The sequence below is a fragment of the Dryobates pubescens genome, chromosome 15 (genome assembly GCF_014839835.1).
Source record: "Dryobates pubescens isolate bDryPub1 chromosome 15, bDryPub1.pri, whole genome shotgun sequence".
Lineage (NCBI taxonomy): Eukaryota > Metazoa > Chordata > Aves > Piciformes > Picidae > Dryobates > Dryobates pubescens.
Window position 1 is genome coordinate 21,293,429 of NC_071626.1, and position 18,672 is coordinate 21,312,100.

The window sequence follows — 18,672 nt, forward strand, 5'->3', positions numbered from 1 at the left end:
TCACATTCCAAACAGAATTCTGCTCTGTGCAGAATAAATTGTGATAATCCGTATCTATTGGCTAGATATGTGAATACTGCCTGATAGAAAATACAAATTTAATGTTTTGGCAGAAATGGAATTACTGGCAACCATTCTCCAGACTCATAAAGGACCTGATAGAGAGGGTCCAGAGGAGGGCCACCAAAAAGATCAGGGGTTTGGAGCACAAGGACAGACTGAGGGAGCTGTGGGTGTCTAAGCCTGGAGAAGAAGAGGCTCCAGGCAGACCTAATAGCAGTCTGCCAGTACCTGAAGGGGGCTACAGGAAGGCTGCAGAGAGACTGTTTGCAGAGGCCTGCAGGGACAGGACAGGATAGGTTGGCCTTGATGATCTCTGAGGTCTTTTCCAACCTTATTGATTCTATGATTCTAAGAGCAGATTTAGATTGGATGTTAGGAACAAGTTCTTTACTAGCAGGGTGTTGGAACACTGGAACAGGTTGCTCAGGGAGGTGTTTGAAAACAGTTACGGGTCTCAGCTGCTTAACGTAAGAAGTATTCCAAAGGGCTCAAGGAAACCATTCAGCAGTTGCTTTTCTTTTGCTCTTGACTACTGCCCATCTGTAACCAGCTACATCTTACTGACCTTTCTGTAAGATGCATTGTAGGATAAGATTTTAAGCCTCTGGTGAAATTCCATCATAACTATTATAATTGTTTTCTTTGATTCATGCCACCTCCTCTTTCCCTCACTCTCTGTGCAAATTGTGTCTCCCCACTGGCATTGCTGTGATACACTGAGCAGCAGGCAGACTTGACCAGACAGGTAACTGCAGCTCCATGAGCAGGAAACACATGATGGCAGGAACCATGCCGTCATTTGAGACACTTTCAAAGGCAGCACTCAAGTTTTTATTTTGACAGCCTCCATGTGAGGGCCACTGAAGATATCTGCCTTTTCTTTGCTCAGAGAGAAAACTTCCCACTGGGAAGTGTGGGATGAAACAGGTGGAATTACAGAAAATGGCATTGTTTAAGTTATGCCTTTTCATTCTCTGATAGGAGATGACAGCCTTGATGTCTCAGGCTATTTTCTCCAACGGGGGTGTGGGGGGTGTGTAAGTTCCATACTAGTTCTCAGAACAGTGAAAACCAAAGAAAAAGTCAACTTTTGGTTTCCCAGGTAAGATACAATGTCTTGTATCAGACACAAATTTACTCAATTTCTGTTTAGTAAACTTGTTCAAAAAGTGTTCTGATCTCCTGGCTTTTAATTACAGCTCTGAAAACGTTTTTGCATTTCTTGATGCCTCAAAGGCTTCCATCATATCTTGAACACATCTTGTAAGAAAGAATTGGCACCATTTGAAATAATTTATTTTTTAAACTTAATCAGGGGTCACACTTACTGTGGCCTTAAAAAGATACCCAACCAAAACCAAACTAAACAAACAAAACCCCAAGAAACAGAACCAAAAAAACACCCCACCCCCCCCTCCCCCCAACCAAACTCCCAGACCTGTGCAAAAAAGCCTCCGCAGGAAATATTGTTCTATTGAAAACCTGAAGGTCATTTCACTAAGAGTGCTATTTAGTTTCTGTCACCAAGCACCATGTTTTAACTGAAAAAATGGTCATTATTTAATTGTCCATATGTTAATTCTCATGTAAATGGCAGATTATCCACCAATATGGTTATGTTATGATGCCTATGGAATTCCCTGGAACAAAACCTGCATATGTTGCTATGTATAAAGGCAGAAGAAGCAAAGGGAGCATCTGCAATATAAATACAGACAGATTTGTGAATACACTTTAACCTGAATGGCTGATTAAATTAATCATTTCTGTATTAACAGGAAATGATACAACATGAAAACCTGGTGTTTCAAGTTTTTGGACAAGAATATACCACATTCCAATTGCACATAAGCCCCTTCTAATCAGAATTAGAATTAACCAGGTTGGAAAAGACCTTTGAGATCATTCAGTCCAACCTATCATCCAACACCATCTAATCAACTAAACCATGGCACCAAGCATCCCATCCAGTCTCTTCCTAAACACCTCCAGTGATGGTGACTCCACCACCTCCCTGGGCAGCCCATTCCAATGGGCAATCTCTCTTTCTGTGAAGAACTTATTCCTAACATCCAGTCTGAACCTCCCCTGGCACAGCTTGAGACTGTGTCCTCTTGTTCTGGTGCTGGCTGCCTGGGAGAAGAGACCAGCCCCCACCTGTCTACAACCTCCCTTCAGGTAGTTGTAGAGAGCAATAAGGTCTGCCCTGAGCCTCCTCTTCTCCAGGCTAAGCAACCCCAGCTCCCTCAGTCTCTCCCCACACGGCTTGTGTTCCAAACCCCTCACCAACTTTGTTGTCCTTCTCTGGACACGTTCCAGCAAGTCAGCATCCTTCCTAAACTGAGGGGCCCAGAACTGGACACAGGACTCAAGGTGTGGCCTAACCAGTGCTGAGTACAGGGCAGAATGACCTCCCTGCTCCTAATATAGGCCAGGATGCCATTGGCCTTCTTGGCCACCTGGGCACACTGCTGGCTCATGTTCAGCCTACTATGAACCAGTACCCCCAGGTCCCTTTCTGCATGGCCACTCTCCAGCCACTCTGACCCCAGCCTGCAGCACTGCATGGGGTTGTTGTAAATGGCCTGAAGTATGCAAAAAACTCCAAACCCCACAGTTTTTCACTCTCTTTTTTTAATGGTTGTTTCTTTGGAGGAGCGTGATTTTTTTGACTGGCTTAGAAACATATCACTGTATAGCACAGATAGCCATTCAGCTTAATTTTTCAATGCACAATGCAATTCTAGTTTTCTTAAAGCCACTGAGACATTTAAATATTAAGTTATTGACAACATGTTACAGTACTGAAGAACTGGCTGGATGGCCAGGCCCAAAGCGGGGAAGGGCGGTGGTGAATGGAGTTAAATCCAGATGGCAGCCTGTCACCAGTGGTGTTCCCCAGGGCTCAATATTTGGGACAGGTCTCTTTAATATCTTTATCAATGATCTGGACAAGGAAATTGCTTGCACCCTCAGTATGTTTGCAAATGACACTGAACTGAGCAGGAGTGTTGATCTGCCCGAGGGCAGGAAGGTTCTACATAGGGACCTGGACAGGCCGGATTGATGGGCCAAGGGCCACTGTATTAGGTTTAATAAAGCCAACTGACAGGTCCTGCATTTGCGTCACACCAACCACATGCAATGGGGCAAAGAGGCTGGATAGTTGCCTGGCAGAAAAGGACCTGGGGGTGTTGGTTGACAGATGGCTAAACATGAGCCAGCAGTGTGCCCAGGTGGCCAAAAAAGCCAACAGCATCCTGGCTAACAGCAATAATGTGGCCAGCAGGATTAAGGATGTGATCGTGACCCTGTACTTGGTGCTGGTGAGGCCACACCTGAATTGCAATCATCTAGCACATTCATGGCTAAAACCTGCCAAAACTGATAAGACTGTATGCAATGCCCATTTTACACCTCAATGTACTGAAAAAGTAGAGACAGCTCTCATCTTATTCAGCTCAGGAGCACCTTACCATTTCCACTCTGTTAGCACAAACAAGATGAAGATATTTTAAGAGTAAAACAATTTTTAGGTTTTCACTCCAATATACTTGTTTTTCAACTTCTACTACATACATATAAAAAGAACCAATAAAGCTTTTTTTATTTATTCCATAAAATCTCAGACCCAATTGCTAGCATTATAGCCAATTATTTTAAATGAGCACTGTGCTGCAGTTTCTGTTTCATTTGGAAAAGTAAATTTAGATCATGCAGCTCCACTCCTTCCTCCACACTGTAAAAAAAAAAAGGGGGGAAAAAACGAAACTAAAAAATGGCATTATTCTTTTGAAAGTATCAGATTGTGGCACATCATCTAAAATGGGTCAAGATCTGATGAGGAATGCTGACAAGGTTTTTAGACACAACCTTCACTCTAAAATTGTCACAGGCTCTCCATCTGCCACATGGATTCAGTATGTGCAATTGCCATCAGCAGTCAAATATCTCATTTAAGACAGTATGATGAGAAAAGACTGAGCCTTCACTGTCCAAAAGACAGTGAAAAAGACTCAAATAAGAGTTCATAGCTTAATTAACATACATACAGGAAGTTCCCCTTCACCCCCCTTCCCTAACTTCCACATTCTTTTTTGACTTGTTTAGCCTGCAGAAGAGGAGGCTCAGGGCAGCCTTATTGCTGTCTAACAACTACCTGAAGGGAGGTTGTAGCCAGGAGGGGGTTGGTCTCTTCTCCCAGGCAATCAGCACCAGAACAAGAGGACACAGTCTCAAGCTGCACCAGGGGAAGTCTAAGCTAGAGTTGAGGAGAAAGTTCTTCACAGAGAGAGTTGTTAGCCATTGGAATGTGCTGCCCAGGGAGGTGGTGGAGTCGCCATCCCTGGAGGTGTTCAAGAGGGGATTGGACGTGGCACTTGGTGCCATGGTTTAGTAGTGATGAGGTCTTGGGGGACAGGTTGGACTTGATGATCTTTGAGGTCTTTTCCAACCTTACTGATTCTATGACTTTTTTTCCCCCTTAGTTCTCTACAAACATTTTTTTTCCTATGTGAATGAAGCAGCATGTTTGTTTAAACATTATTTCAGCAGTACTGCCTCCTCAAAATGATTAAAGTCAGTACCAAATTCTTTGGGGTATACTGCTCTCCTAATGAAAAAGCAGCACACAAGTCAATAACTTTTTATTTGTGTGGAAAACAGAATTATTTTTCCTCCTCTTCCAAAAATATCTTATCAAGGGGAACCTGCCTTGTATTGTGCCTCAAAGACCCTTCCAGAGATCTATGGTTTCTCACCATCTGAAAGGTAGGTCTGCATAGTGGAGTCAAAAGAATTTAAACTGCACACTCCGGTATTTCATTGTAAGTTACAATATATTGATATAAACTAAACTATTCTCATATGAGGACAGACTGTGGGAGCTGGGGTTGTTCAGCTCTGGAGAAGACCTAGTAGCAACCTTCCACTCCCTACAAGAAGGCTGCAGAGGGGGCTGTTTGCAATGGCCTGCAGGGATAGGATGAGGGGCAATGGTCTGAAATTAAACAAGAGTAGATTTAGATTGGACGTTAAGGAAAAAGTTCTTTACCATGAGGGTGGTGGAACAGGTTGCCCAGGGAGGTAGTTGAGGCCTCATCACTGGAGGTATTCAAGGTCACGTTCTAATGCTCTGAGCAACCTGTTATAGGTTCCCTCTGGGACTGATAATGTGAAGATTACAGGTTTGATTTTACCCCCATGAATCAGGTTAATTTGAATTCTCTCAGAGGCTAGCAAAAAATCTCTTTTGTCAGGCTCAGTGAATTCACTGACAACCAGTTTTCCCCACTGTAATTCAACTCTTTTATCCAGAAGACTATTGGGAGTACATATGCACAGTATCAACAGGCTAAAGGGTATCTATGTATAAAAGCAACCAACCCTGCCTCCCAGCCCCCCACAAAACAGATGTGAATATGTTATAACCAAGACCTCCAACCTCAATCCATTGATGATCTGTACCTTAGGAAACAACTCTGGTATGCCACAATGGAAACTTTAAAACATCCCCTTTATTCACTGGGATAAATATGCAATTAAGAACCAACTTTTTATGGGTGGGGGTGGGTGGAAGAGGAGATTGTGCGTGGGGTGCGAGGTGGGTGGTGTCAGAGTTTATCAATTCACTCACTGTTTTTCACAGCCCTACTTTAGATGCTTAAAAAAAATATACTGTCAACTGACTTTTTGCCATTGCATGTATTGCATTAATGAAGTACCATATTTTGCATGTGGTCTGAAGAAAAGATTAAGCCATGTAAAAGAACTAAGCTTCAACAACACTTTCAATCATAAATCCTGCCTCTGCACAGTTAATTAAAAGTTAATCTGTATCAAGTGTTCATTTTAACTACTATAAACATTGTAAAATTTGTTCAGAAATTCCTATTATATCCTACCAAAGTGCAACACCCCAGTCATAACAAAAAAGTAGGAGCTGCCTTTCTCTTATTTCTCAGCTAATGAAAGAAATACATGCATATCTATCAGCAAAACTAACAGACGACAGCAATTAACTCACCCTGTTTAGCAACGTGTGATGAAACCAAGTACTGGAAATATCCTTCAGCACTCTTACATAAACAAAAATTCTCTTTCACAAGTCTACTCAAACTCCCACTAAAATATGAGATACATAAAACAATCTAGGTTTTAAACCAATGTACTAAGAGCATGAAGACAATGAAAACCGAGGAGTGACGGCTGAAGAACTGTTGCTATATTTAGAATAGTCAGCTAATTTCGAGTCAGAACAAAAAAGATATATGCCCATTCTTTTTTTGGCTTCTGAACAAACCAGCCTATCATCCCTGTTAAGAAAACAATTCCTCTCCAGTACAGAAATTAATAAATACATATCAGAATTATTTTACTGAAGTGAGAGATAGCAGAGACATTTCAAATAGATACCATTATTAGAGAAGAGAGACAAGTATGGAGCTGAGTTTTATCTGAGATATCTAAAGGCATTAGAAAGGAGAGAGATGAATATCGACTCACCAAAACCTGATGATCTAACAGCAAGGCTTGTCTCACATCTCAAGTTTCCAGTTCCAAGAGAAATCATATGTGCACTGATAGAAAGATGACAAAAGGGCATGCTGTGCTCTCCTCTACTTCCATTGAATGACAGCTCTACTAGCAGGGAATGGAGACACATACTGCAAAAATCTAAAAGAGTGGGTACTTGATATGAGCATGCTCAGTATCTAATTTAAAATGTCCTGATGCTTCATCTCAGCATGAGATGGCCTACTTCCAAACAATTTCAGAACTTTATGTCAAATCTAAAATCATTAATTGGAATATGCAAAACTCTGCCATCAAGCAGTATTGATTTTCTTTTGATTTCTTTCTTAATTTAAAAAATCTGCACTGATGCACAGATAATTATTTGCACTACTTCCCTTCAAGGCATCCTCAGGCTTAAATGCTATCATCATGTGCTTCAATGTAATTACATGTTGCCACTGTAATAGACTGAAATCCTTTTCAGGATAGCGTACGATTTGAACACTAAGCAGGATAATTCATAAATCAGACAAAGACACTAAATCTGATAAATATTCTTCAAACCAATTCATGAATCATCCTACCTGATGATTTCTGAGCAGCTTGGGGTTTTTGTTTTGTTTGTTTTGTTTTCATAGGGTGAGGGAGGCAAGCAGGCAGGCTACAGAATTAACAAGTCATTTACGTTCCAAAGCAGTTTATTGCCACTTAAAACCTCTTTATACATAAAGAAATCATTTAGCTTCTTATTGAAGCAATTTATTTTGATATCAAAAGCCAAGTTATTCACATGCAAAAATCCCATGTCAAAGAAAAGACATTCAAACCCCTTCCCTTTAGAGATTACCATCTTTTAATTCACCCACAGACAGACATAAGTAGTATGGAAGTCTTCTGTGTTTTGATTTTCTCTATCTCACAAGCCTCTTTCCATCTCTATTGTATATTCATTTTTTTCAAATGAGTATGTCTTTTCCCTCTTGTAGGAAGACAAAAAGCTATGCCCCAGGCACTTTTGGGTTTTTAAAATGCTTTCTTGCTTATTCAAGCTGAAAGCAAAGCCAGGCATGCTATATTTTAAAAGATGCCATGTAAAAACCAACTCTGCCCACTTCCTGGTTTCTACCACACAGAAATACTTAAGTGAATGTGGAATAAACTCCACTACTTGGAAGCCAGGTATCAAATTTCTACTACACAATGCATAAAGCAAGAAGCAAGACATTCTTCACTATTGTCTACCAGACATTTATACATGAGGCTTCTATATCTATGCAAAATGCTTGTACTGACTAGCAGAATCTGCAGCTTCAGCCACGGTAATCTGAAGGCAAAGACTCACATGCTGCACTCCTATGCTTTGAAAATCCTCTTGGCATGAGAGCAAAATATTTACTAAAGTAATTATTTTTAACGTTTACCCTTGCCCTTTGTTGCTTTTGAACTTACACAAAATGACAAGAAGTACTTTTACTTCAGAAATTCCTTTTAGGCATAGACCTAGAAGTCCAGGCACACAACAGACCTATGTCAGAGTTAAACTTGACTGAAGCATGAAGAAACAGAATCATCCCATTTCAAATGCCAGAAACAAAGTACTACATCACTATAAAGTTTATGTACAATCACATAACACTAACTGCATTCATTTGATTTTCAATCACATAATACCTTGGAAGTTAAGTTTTCTTACACCAGGACATATGAAAAACAACCAATGCTATGAGTCCTACCCAGGTAGCCAAATTCAAATGAATTGCACAGTCTACCATTAAGCCACAAAAAAGTCTGCTTCTTGAGAAGAATTTTAGTGTTTCCCTGTCAGCTACTGAATTCTTTCAAGGAAAATAAGTATTAAATAGTATTTCACATTTTTATCTAAGCTTATCTTCTCTCATCACCTAACTTTTCATTGTGTACTGTTAATTGCTCTGCTCTCTGAACTTCTTAAAAAAAATATGATAAATTCAAGAAAGATTAATTGTATGAACCTGCATCTACCTAATCAGTAGTTTGTAGCTTCCACATAAAAGATTAAGGGGAAAGTCACTAATAAAATCCTCTAAAACTGAAGCAAACATTGTTCTGTCATTTCAGCTTTATTCACCTTTGCTAGCCAAAAATCCCATCAAGCTGAGCACAAATTAGGAGATTTTTCTGTTAAGTATTTCACAAGTTCTAAAGGTCTGCTCTGAAGTTAAGACTTTGTGAGTATGTTCTCCCCAAAAGAGAAATATTCATGGAAAAAGAAAGCTTCTCCGCACTTCTTGGACATCTGCCCAACCTCTCCCGGAAACTTAAAGAAGTTTCAGGACAGTTTTTGTGCCTTCATTTGACGAATCTGTGTTTTATACCCTTAATTACCTACAAATTATATCATAGAATCATCAGGCTGGAAAAGACCTCAGAGATCATCAAGTCCAACCTATTACCTAATACCTAACATCTCATGACTAACTAAACAATGGCTTCAAGTGCCCCATCCAATCCTTTTCTGAACACCTCCAGGGCAGCCCATTCCAATGGCCAATTACTCCTTCTGGGAAGCACTTTCTCTTGACCTTGAGCCTAAACTTCCCCTGGCATGGCTTGAGACTGTCTCCTCTTGTCCTGTTGCTTGTTGCCTGGAAGAAGAGACCAACCCCCACCTGGCTACAACATCCTTTCAGGTAGTTGTAGGGAGCAATAGAGTCTCAACTAGAACAGGCTGCTGAGCCTCCTCTTCTCCAGGCTAAACAACTCCAGCTCCCTCAGCCTCTCCTCGGAGGGCTTGTGCTTGAGACCTCTCACCAGCCTCACTGCCCTTCTCTGGACGCATTCAAGTGTCTCAATGTCCTTCTTGAATTAATAAAATGCAAAGAGGCTATGAACAGCACATAAACCCAAAACACTTTAATTCCACAACTGAAGTAAAATGCTTCTTGCAAAGAAGTCTCTCTCTGAACTGAAAAGTTTCTTTACAATGACAAAAATTTGAGTTTCCAGGATCTGTACATTTGATAAGAAAACTTCCTATGAAGTTGAAGTTGACAATTTTCATTCTAATAAACATCTCTTGAAAGAAAAAATATTAATACCTAAGTAGGAAATTACATAGTACTTGGAAAAATAGTTATTCTGAACCTGCCAAAGATGGTATTTGATTAAAAACAAATTTCAGACCTTGAAGCTGTAACATTTTTCTGAAGTTTGTGCACTGATATTCAAACCATAGCACACTTGTCATTGCACAGTACACAAAAACTCCATCAGACTACTGTGTATTGCTATGAAGACTAAGTTCAATGAGGTCTAAGAGAGCATTACAGGAATAAGATTAATTTCAGCAAATGCAGCATGCAGTTGGAAGACATAATATAATGACTGACAGTCATAGATTGCTATAGATTGGTAATGACCTTAAAGATCATCTAGTTTTGATGTCCCTGCCATGGGCAGGGGCACCTTCCACTAGACCAGGTTGCTTAAGGCCCCATCCAACCTGGTTCTGAACACCTCCAAGGAGTGGGCATTCATGATCTCCCTAGACAACCAGTTCCAGTGTCTCACCATCCTCAATGGAAAGAATTTCTTCCTAATATCTAGTCTAAATCCTCCTCAAGCTTCAATCCACTCCCTCTCATCCTATCACAACAAGCCCTTATAAAAAGTCCCTTCCTGGCTTTTTTGTAGCTCCCTTTGGGTACTGGAAGGCTGCTCTAAGGTCTCCCCAAAGCTTCTTTTCTCCAGGCTGGACAGCCCCAACTCTTGCAGTCTGTCCCCACAGGGGAGGTTCTCCAGCCCTCTGATCATCTTCATGGCCCTCCTCTAGACACACTCCAGAGATAGTGTAGAAGCAATCAGGTGGTGAATACTTAAAACATCTTTGCTTTCTAACATTCTTAGCCACAGGTCGCACACAAAGACTCTCACAACAGAGCAGCTCATTTCAGTAAGACTGATGTTTTCCATTATGTTTAGGTACATTTTAAGTCCTAATGTCAAACTCCCCACTATTTCAGAATGAAGTATGAATCACTTTTAGCTTACAACTGGGTTTTATATGGATTTTATTAAAAAGATATGACTCACACAACTAAGGCTTTCAATTAAACATGATAAATCCTTCTAGTAAATTATAGACAGTTGAAATTCACAAGACTTTCTGGCATCCTAATAAAGAATTCCACAATCATGTCTCTTACAGACAAGTTCATTCAGCTCTTTTCTCAGACGTGGCATGATCATATAAGGAGCCTTCCTGGATTTGGTCATCTCTGAGTAATACCTCAAAATGCCTCTCTCAAACACTGCATTACAGATACCTAAAATGTCTTACTTTTCTATATAGCATAAAGCTGCATTCTCCAGAAACGAGTGGCAGTTTAAAATCTCTTTGCCATTCTGTTTTTACATCTTCATTATCAGCTGATCTATTCATGTGGAAGGAAGCCAGCAGTTGCCAAGAGAGCAAATGGCATCCTGGCCTGTATTAAGAATAGTGTGGCCAGCAGGAGCAGGGAAGTCATTGTGCCCCTGTACTCTGCACTGGTTAGGCCACACCTTGAGTACTGTGTCCAGTTCTGGGCCCCTCAGTTTAGGAAGGACATCGAGACACTTGAACGTGTCCAGAGAAGGGAAACGAGGCTGGGGAGAGGCCTTGAGCACAAGCCCTGTGAGGAGTGGCTGAGGGAGCTGGAGTTGTTTAGCCTGGAGAAGAGCAGACTCAGGGGAGACCTCATTGCTGTCTACAACTTCCTGAAGGGGGATTGTAGCAAGGAGGGAGTTGGTCTCTTCTGCCAGGCAACCAGCACCAGAACAAGAGGACACAGTCTCAAGCTGCACCAGGGGAGGTTTAGGCTGGAGGTGAGGAGAAAGTTCTTCACTGTGAGAGTCGCTCGCCATTGGAATGTGCTGCCCAGGGAGGTGGTGGAGTCCCCATCCCTGGAGGTGTTCAAGAGGGGATTGGACAAGGCACTTGGTGCCATGGTTTAGTAGCCATGAGGTCTGTGGTGACAGGTTGGACTTGATGATCTTTGAGGTCTCTTCCAACCTTGGTGATACTGTGATACTGTAATATATTTTCCAACAAAGAGTGTGTGTTTGGGTCTAGACAACCACAAGAGAAAAACTACATAGGAAAAGGTGACTCATCTTTTGTACTTTGCATATTATTTACATAATGTAATTTACATTCAGGTTTCTATTCATAGTTTTGCCTCTATTTCATATTTCCAGTGTGCCTACTGTCTTCCCATATTAGTAAGCATATTTCCCTGTTGTTGTTTTGTGGTTTGTTCTTTTTTGTGACTGTTCTTTCATCTCACCTTACAGCTTTGCTTTCCATCCCATGTGTTATTTCTGCCTTCTTCAACTTTCTTATTGTTCCCCAGTTGCTAACCCATCTCCCAATGCCTGCAATACTGAAAACTAATTAAATAGATGCTGAATATTACTCCTGAGTAATAACTTAGAACAATCAGGAACAAAAAGTTGAAGAAAAAGGAACTTAAATCTTCTGAACTGGACATGTATCATATGGCTAAAGGTGTCATGGAATGGAATGGAATGGAATGGACCAGGTTGAAAGAGACCTTTGACATCATCAACTGATCAATACCAAAATCAGGGCAAGGACATTAAAAAAGAACAAAAAACCCCAAACATATAATGATAGTGTTTATTATTTGTGGTGTTTGTTTTAGTTCTGTCACTATGTTCTCATGGTTCACCTCAGTAATTAACTCCAGATATTCAGAGAAGCAACAGGTCTCTTATTCTACCCAAGCTTAGACCTCTCAGCACACCTGCAGTAAGCCTGAAGTGAGCATGTATTCTTCAGCCACGTTGGGAAGCTTGTAAAACCCAGGGCATCACCACTATTGACTCAAAAAACCTTCTCCAAAGGATGTCCTCCTCGCCTCATCTCTTCATTTGAAGGCTTCATGACAGGGGACTTGACAATTAGATGAAATGGCACTAAAATACATTTAATGCAACAGCTGAGAAGAGAACCTTCATTCTACTCATTAAGTTACTGCAAGGCCCTGGTAAATTGATCTTTTTAGTCTTTCACACTTCATATGCCCACAATTAGACTGAATAATCAACTGAGTTTCTGCATTACCATTTATATTCTTATTTTCTACATATAAATATATGCAAAATGTTTTATATATGTATCTATAAAATGTTAAAGATGCAATAGTATGTGCTCATATTCTTGAATAAGTATAATGGAAGAATAAGGTTTTATCTCCTGCTCACAGCTCATAAAAGCAGGCTGCACACTGTTCTTTAACATATGACTGTATAGGATGTATCTGGAAAACAGAATAGTGTGCCAGAACACATAAAACTACCACTGCTGTGCAGAGAGTAAGTGCTGTTTTCAAAGTTTTTACACATATATGCATACAAACATAAATATATATCATTTTTCACAATATATGTACACACACATCTGTTTTACAGGGTGTACAAGACTAAGACCAGATCTGAAGCACCTGCCTTACCCAAATACAAGCTGGATATCATAGTATCATAGTATAGTATCAGTCAGGGTTGGAAGGGAGCACAAGGATCATCTAGTTCCAACCCCCCTGCCATGGGCAGGGACACCCCACACTACATCAGGCTGGCCAGAGCCTCATCCAGCCTGGCCTCAACCACCTCCCTGGACAACCCATTCCAGGGCTTCACCACTCTCATGGTGAAGAGCGTCTTCCTCATATCCAGCCTATGTGCCTATGCTTACCAGACTCTCTAGCTACACAGACGACCCACTACCTACCTTCAGAGGAAACAGAATTTCCCCTCACCCATGACTCTCTTAGCAAGTTTGGATTTGATTTAAAAATAGTCATTAGCTTTAGACACATTCAAGATGAGCAGGAGAACAACAACCTTACAAGGGAATTGTAGTTGGCAAGGCAAGTTTCTGACTCTTTCTAAAATTCAACCTATTAATACCATTCTTTTTTATTTTCTGTCCAGGGAGTGATTCCATATGTGAATATGTTTAATTTTGCTCCAAACCAACTGTCTCAGGAATCCAATCTGAATAATTCCAGTGGAACTGATTTTTCCTGAAAATTCTGTATACTGCAAAAATCTTAAAACTCTGAGTTGTTTGGGGTTTTTTTAAGTAACACCAGTAGAGACCTGGTTGGGCTGATAAGAGATCCTTCAATTCACCTTATCAAGGAAAGCAGCACAAAGTATTTCTCAGCTTTGGATGCCATGGGAAACACAAGTGAAACAACCCATCAGATACAAGTTCATTTGTAAGAAACATTGCAGCTCAGCAGCCCTTTTGTGCTAAAAGATCTATACTAATTTTCCAATCCTTATTGAGTAAGTGTCACGTAGCACAAATCCCTTTTATTAACTGATAAAGCCAGAGTTAAAATGGCTGAGATCCCATCTAGAAAATACCAGATTTCTCCTCTAACTTACTAGCCAAAGCTCTTTGCAGGGTTCTTCCATGAATTCTGGACTGCAGTTACAAAGATTCACAGATTGGTTTAGGTTGGAAGGGACCTTGAGGATCGTTCAGTTCCAACCCTCGTGCCCAGGGCAGTTGCAGCACAGGGCTCTCTTTGGCCTCTGAAACAACTGGTGGAGTCTGCATGCATTCAGAAGCAAATACAGAAACACTGGGTGCACTTAAATACCAAGATACCACCTCTGCCTCTGGAGGTCACTCAAGCACAGACTGCTGTTGGCCAAGAATTGTGCAAGTACTCAAAAAACCCCCAAACAACAACAACAAACAACCCGAACAAGGCTCATTAGCTCTGCCTAGCTCAATTTCTGGCAAGTGCTTCAAACCCCATACATACACTCTTTGAAAACAGGATGTACCGAACTACCAGAGACAATTTCTCCTGTATTTGGCTGCCTTTCTCAGCTAGAGTAAAACCAAGTAGGAATGGTATTATAGTAGCAGTGTTTTTTTACAGATCCAGAGTGTTTTTCAAACTTACAAACCTCCTCAAAGAGTTGGGTTTTTTCCTATTCCCCTGGCTTCTCCAATATCCTTTTCAAGAAGAGAGGGAACGATCCACCAAATTACGGCATTTAATTACACTAGCTGGCTAAATATCAACATCTTCCTTCCTCCAGCAGACCAGAGCCACTGTTCCCTATTTTCCTGGAATTTGATGTAGCATGGATTGTGGAAGGAGGAGGAGAGTAATTCTCAAGCCACAGATACTGAAAGATTATTAAACCAGTGAAGAGGATAATTAAACTCTGAACGATCCACAGTTAACTTGCAGCTGAACTTCACAAAACACATACGTAATCGTAATACTCAAATTAAAATGCCCTTGTTAGGGGATTCCTACAGACAGAAGTCTAAACCAGGGATACTATTTGATACACTTGGACAACAATTTCCCAAGTTAATGTTTCATTCTAGCTGTTTAATTCTATTCTCAACCAGGTTCAGCACAGTGCCAGATTAGTCACTAATAGCACAGGCTTTCCTTTCGTACAAGCTGCCACCAATTCAGCAGAGCTATGCTCACCAAGAGCTCCCACTGCCAGATATCAACCTCTTAAACCTGCTAAAAGCAAATCTAATCAAAATGACAGTTAAACCCAGCACAGACATAGATCATTGTATTATGGCTTTTCTTCTATTAAAGTCAATTTAACTGATCTAATGAGCTCAATATTCCTCAATATGGAAAAGCCTACACACATCACTTTAAATGCTTTTTTAATTGACTTTTGTTTTCAGGTCAACAGCCTAGGGATAAAGCTTCATTATTACCCCAATATTTCAAATCCTTCAAAAAAAAAAGCATACTCAGGATACCATTAAAACATGAATAACAGGAAATGAGCTAAAAACAAAACCACAAGAAAAAAATCAACAATTAAATTTGATTTGCATGCCTAATAAAAAAATAAATCTCTTCAACTTCAAATCCTACAGTCAAATTTTAGTGAAGACAACACCACCAAGAACATTTTGCATTCATACATTCTTAAACCCCCACACCTTTAAAATTAAGGTGTACTCACACTGACACAGGAATAATAGAATCACAGAATCAGTCAGGGTTGGAAGGGACCACAAGGATCAGCTAGTTCCAACTCCCCTGCCATGGGCAGGGACGCCTCACACAACATCAGGCTGGCCAGAGCCTCATCCAGCCTGGTCTTAAACACCTCCAGGGATGGGGCCTCAACCACCTCCCTGGACAACCCATTCCAAGGCTTCACCACTCTCATGGTGAAGAACTTCCTCCTCACATCCAACCTGAATCTCCCCACCTCCAGCTTCATTCCATTCCCCCTAGTCCCATCACTACCTGATATCCTGAGAAGTCCCTCCCCAGCCTTCTTGTAGGCCCCCTTCAGATACTGGAAGGCCACAATAAGGTCACCTCGGAGCCTTCTTTTCTCCAGACTGAACAGCCCCAACTCTTTCAGTCTGTCCTCATAATAATGTGTATTTACAACTTCTTTAATAATAGGAAAGTAAACACTGGAGGTTTTACTTCCTATAAGTAAGAGAGTCAGTCTCTTGGAAGTACTTACAAATACAAATTATAAGAAATTGGGAGTGGTAAAGCATGCGTTATATTAGATGCTGAAACCAAATTTCAAAACCTCACTTAGTCCAAAGAAGAAACTGATGAGCAAGATAGACAGGGTGCAGCTTCACTGTTAACCAGAGGAAACTCATTCACAGCTTCACTTAAACTTCTCTTTCAAGCAGCCTCTAACAGGCTTTTAAGTCTAAGCTATTTCATAGGAATATATACATGCACACAGAGTCATAAAGCAGGATTGAACACAAAAATGGAAAAAAGTTGGTTTGATACCCTACCTGAAAAACAGAGAAATAAAAGAAAGGTTAAATGCTTCATTCTCTACTGACTACAGGAGGGCAATATTACTTTACTCCACTGTTGAGGAGATGAAAAGAAGCAATAGAAATCTGTTTGTGTTTAAGGACTGCTGCCGATTTTGCACCTTTGAAGCTACATGTGACTCAAGATTTCAAAGGAAACTGCTCAAACAATTGTGCAACTTCAAACTAAAACCAACCACAACAACAACAAAGAAGAGAGATGGTAAACTGTTATTGGTCTTAACCCAAAATGAAGAAAAAACATTTTTTTTTTTTTAAAAAAGGGGATCCAATTATTTGTAGTAATGCTGTTCCTGAGAAACTATCTTGGCACATTACAGGCTGAGTCCAAACACACCATCAGTATGCAAACTGCGTAAGCGGATGAATGAAAAGTGTTTATTTGAGCTTGGAAGTTTCTCTTCCCAATAGCAGCTCTATTACCATGTCTTGTACTTGCAGAAGGTTATCATTGCAACGTGTGGTAAATGAGTGGTTTTGTGTACCACACTCACAATATTCCTTGAGAATAAAATAGAATAGAATAGAGTAGAATAGAATAGACCAGACCAGGTTGGAAGAGACCTTCAAGATCATCGCATCCAACCCATCAACCAATCCAACCCACCTAATCAACTAAACCATGGCACCATGCACCCTATCAAGTCTCTTCCTGAACACTTCCAGTGATGGTGACTCCACCACCTCCCTGGGCAGCACATTCCAATGGGCAATCACTCTCTCTGAGAAGAATTTCTTCCTAACATCCAGCCTAAACCTCCCCTGGCACAGCCTGAGACTGTGTCCTCTTGTTCTGATGCTGGCTGCCTGGGAGAAGAGACCAACCTCCACCTGTCTACAACCTCTCTTCAGGTAGTTGTAGACAGCAATGAGGTCACCCTTGAGCCTCCTCTTCTCCAGGCTAAGCAACCCCAGCTCCCTCAGCCTCTCCTCCTAGGGCTTGTGTTCCAAACCCCTCACCAACTTTGTTGCCTTTCTCTGGATATGTTCTAGCAAGTCAACATCTTTCCTAAACTGAGGGGCCCAGAACTGGACACAGGACTCAAGGTGTGGCCTAACCAGTGCAGCGTACAGGGGGAGAATGACCTCCCTGCTCCTGCTGGCCACACTGTTCCTGATGCAGGCCAGGATGCCATTGGCCTTCTTCTTTGATGTGCAGAACTCCACCATGCACAGAATGAACCCACCCAGACTATCCTCACATCACATCCAGCTACAAAATTCTCAGGAAACCATCTGCATATGAACAGAAGTTTAATATTGTTATCACATTAATTTCTCCATCTAAAAACTCAGTGTTCTGAAGTGCTCTGAAAACAGTTTATGCAGCCCTGCAAAGTTCCATACAAGATCCTACGCTGCACTTCAAACAAATTATATTATGGGTTTTTTTGTAAATAATGGTCTCAAACTGCACCAGGGGAAGTTTAGGCTTGAGGTGAAGAGAAAGTTCTTTACAGGGAGAGTTGTTAGCCATTGGAATGGGCTGCCCAGGGAGGTGGTGGAGTCACCATCCCTGGAGGTGTTTGAAAAGGGATTGGACATGGCACTTGAGGCCATGGATTAGTAGTCATGAGGTCTTGGGTGACAGGTTGGACTTGATGATCTTTGAGGTCTTTTCCACCCTTACTGATTCTACGCTTCTAATTTACTCTGTATATACACATAGAGTGCTGTTACAATCATTATGAAACAATATTAATTATCGATTAATATTCTTTCCTGGCAAATACTTACAGACCATAATGCTCAGATACTACAAAAATGCATTACTGCACTCTCAATCATGGACTGATGCCAGCTGTACTGCAATAAATTGGCAAGCATCCTACTAGTGAAAAGTAAGACACTGTTGTATTTTCTTAGCAAAGTGTGTATTACAGGCCTTTACTAATGGCAGTATTTTGTGGCTGAAAGGACTTAAGGACACAGTAGCACACAATAAGTCCTAAATATCAAGTATTAACAGCCTTTGATTTTTCCACTTAAGGGAGGGCCACTCTCAAGGCATATATTAACATCTTCCATCTCACTGAAGTCACACCACAACCCAAGCAGAAGTTCTGAGACACACGACTGCACAGCAGTGACTAATAAAGATTCACTGTCATCTTTCCCCTGTCTTGAATAATTCATTCACTGTTAAAACAAACCCACCAAACACCACCAGCATTCAAATCCACACACATCCAACCACCAGCCAAATCCTCAAAATCCAGTCT

General features: G+C 40.9%; 1 protein-coding gene across 13 annotated transcripts in view; it reads right to left on the reverse strand.

Annotated features, from left to right (window-relative positions):
* Positions 1 to 18,672, reverse strand: part of PLEKHA5 (pleckstrin homology domain containing A5) — a 172,933-nt gene that overhangs the window by 94,712 nt on the left and 59,549 nt on the right. Inside the window, exon 1 of one of the 13 annotated variants that reach the window (XM_054167753.1) lies at positions 6,568 to 6,715. The exons of the other annotated variants lie outside the window; for them this stretch is intronic. The gene's annotated coding sequence lies outside the window, so the exon portion shown is untranslated. Of the gene's footprint in view, positions 1 to 6,567; positions 6,716 to 18,672 lie in introns of those variants that run through there. 13 annotated transcript variants of the gene reach the window in all.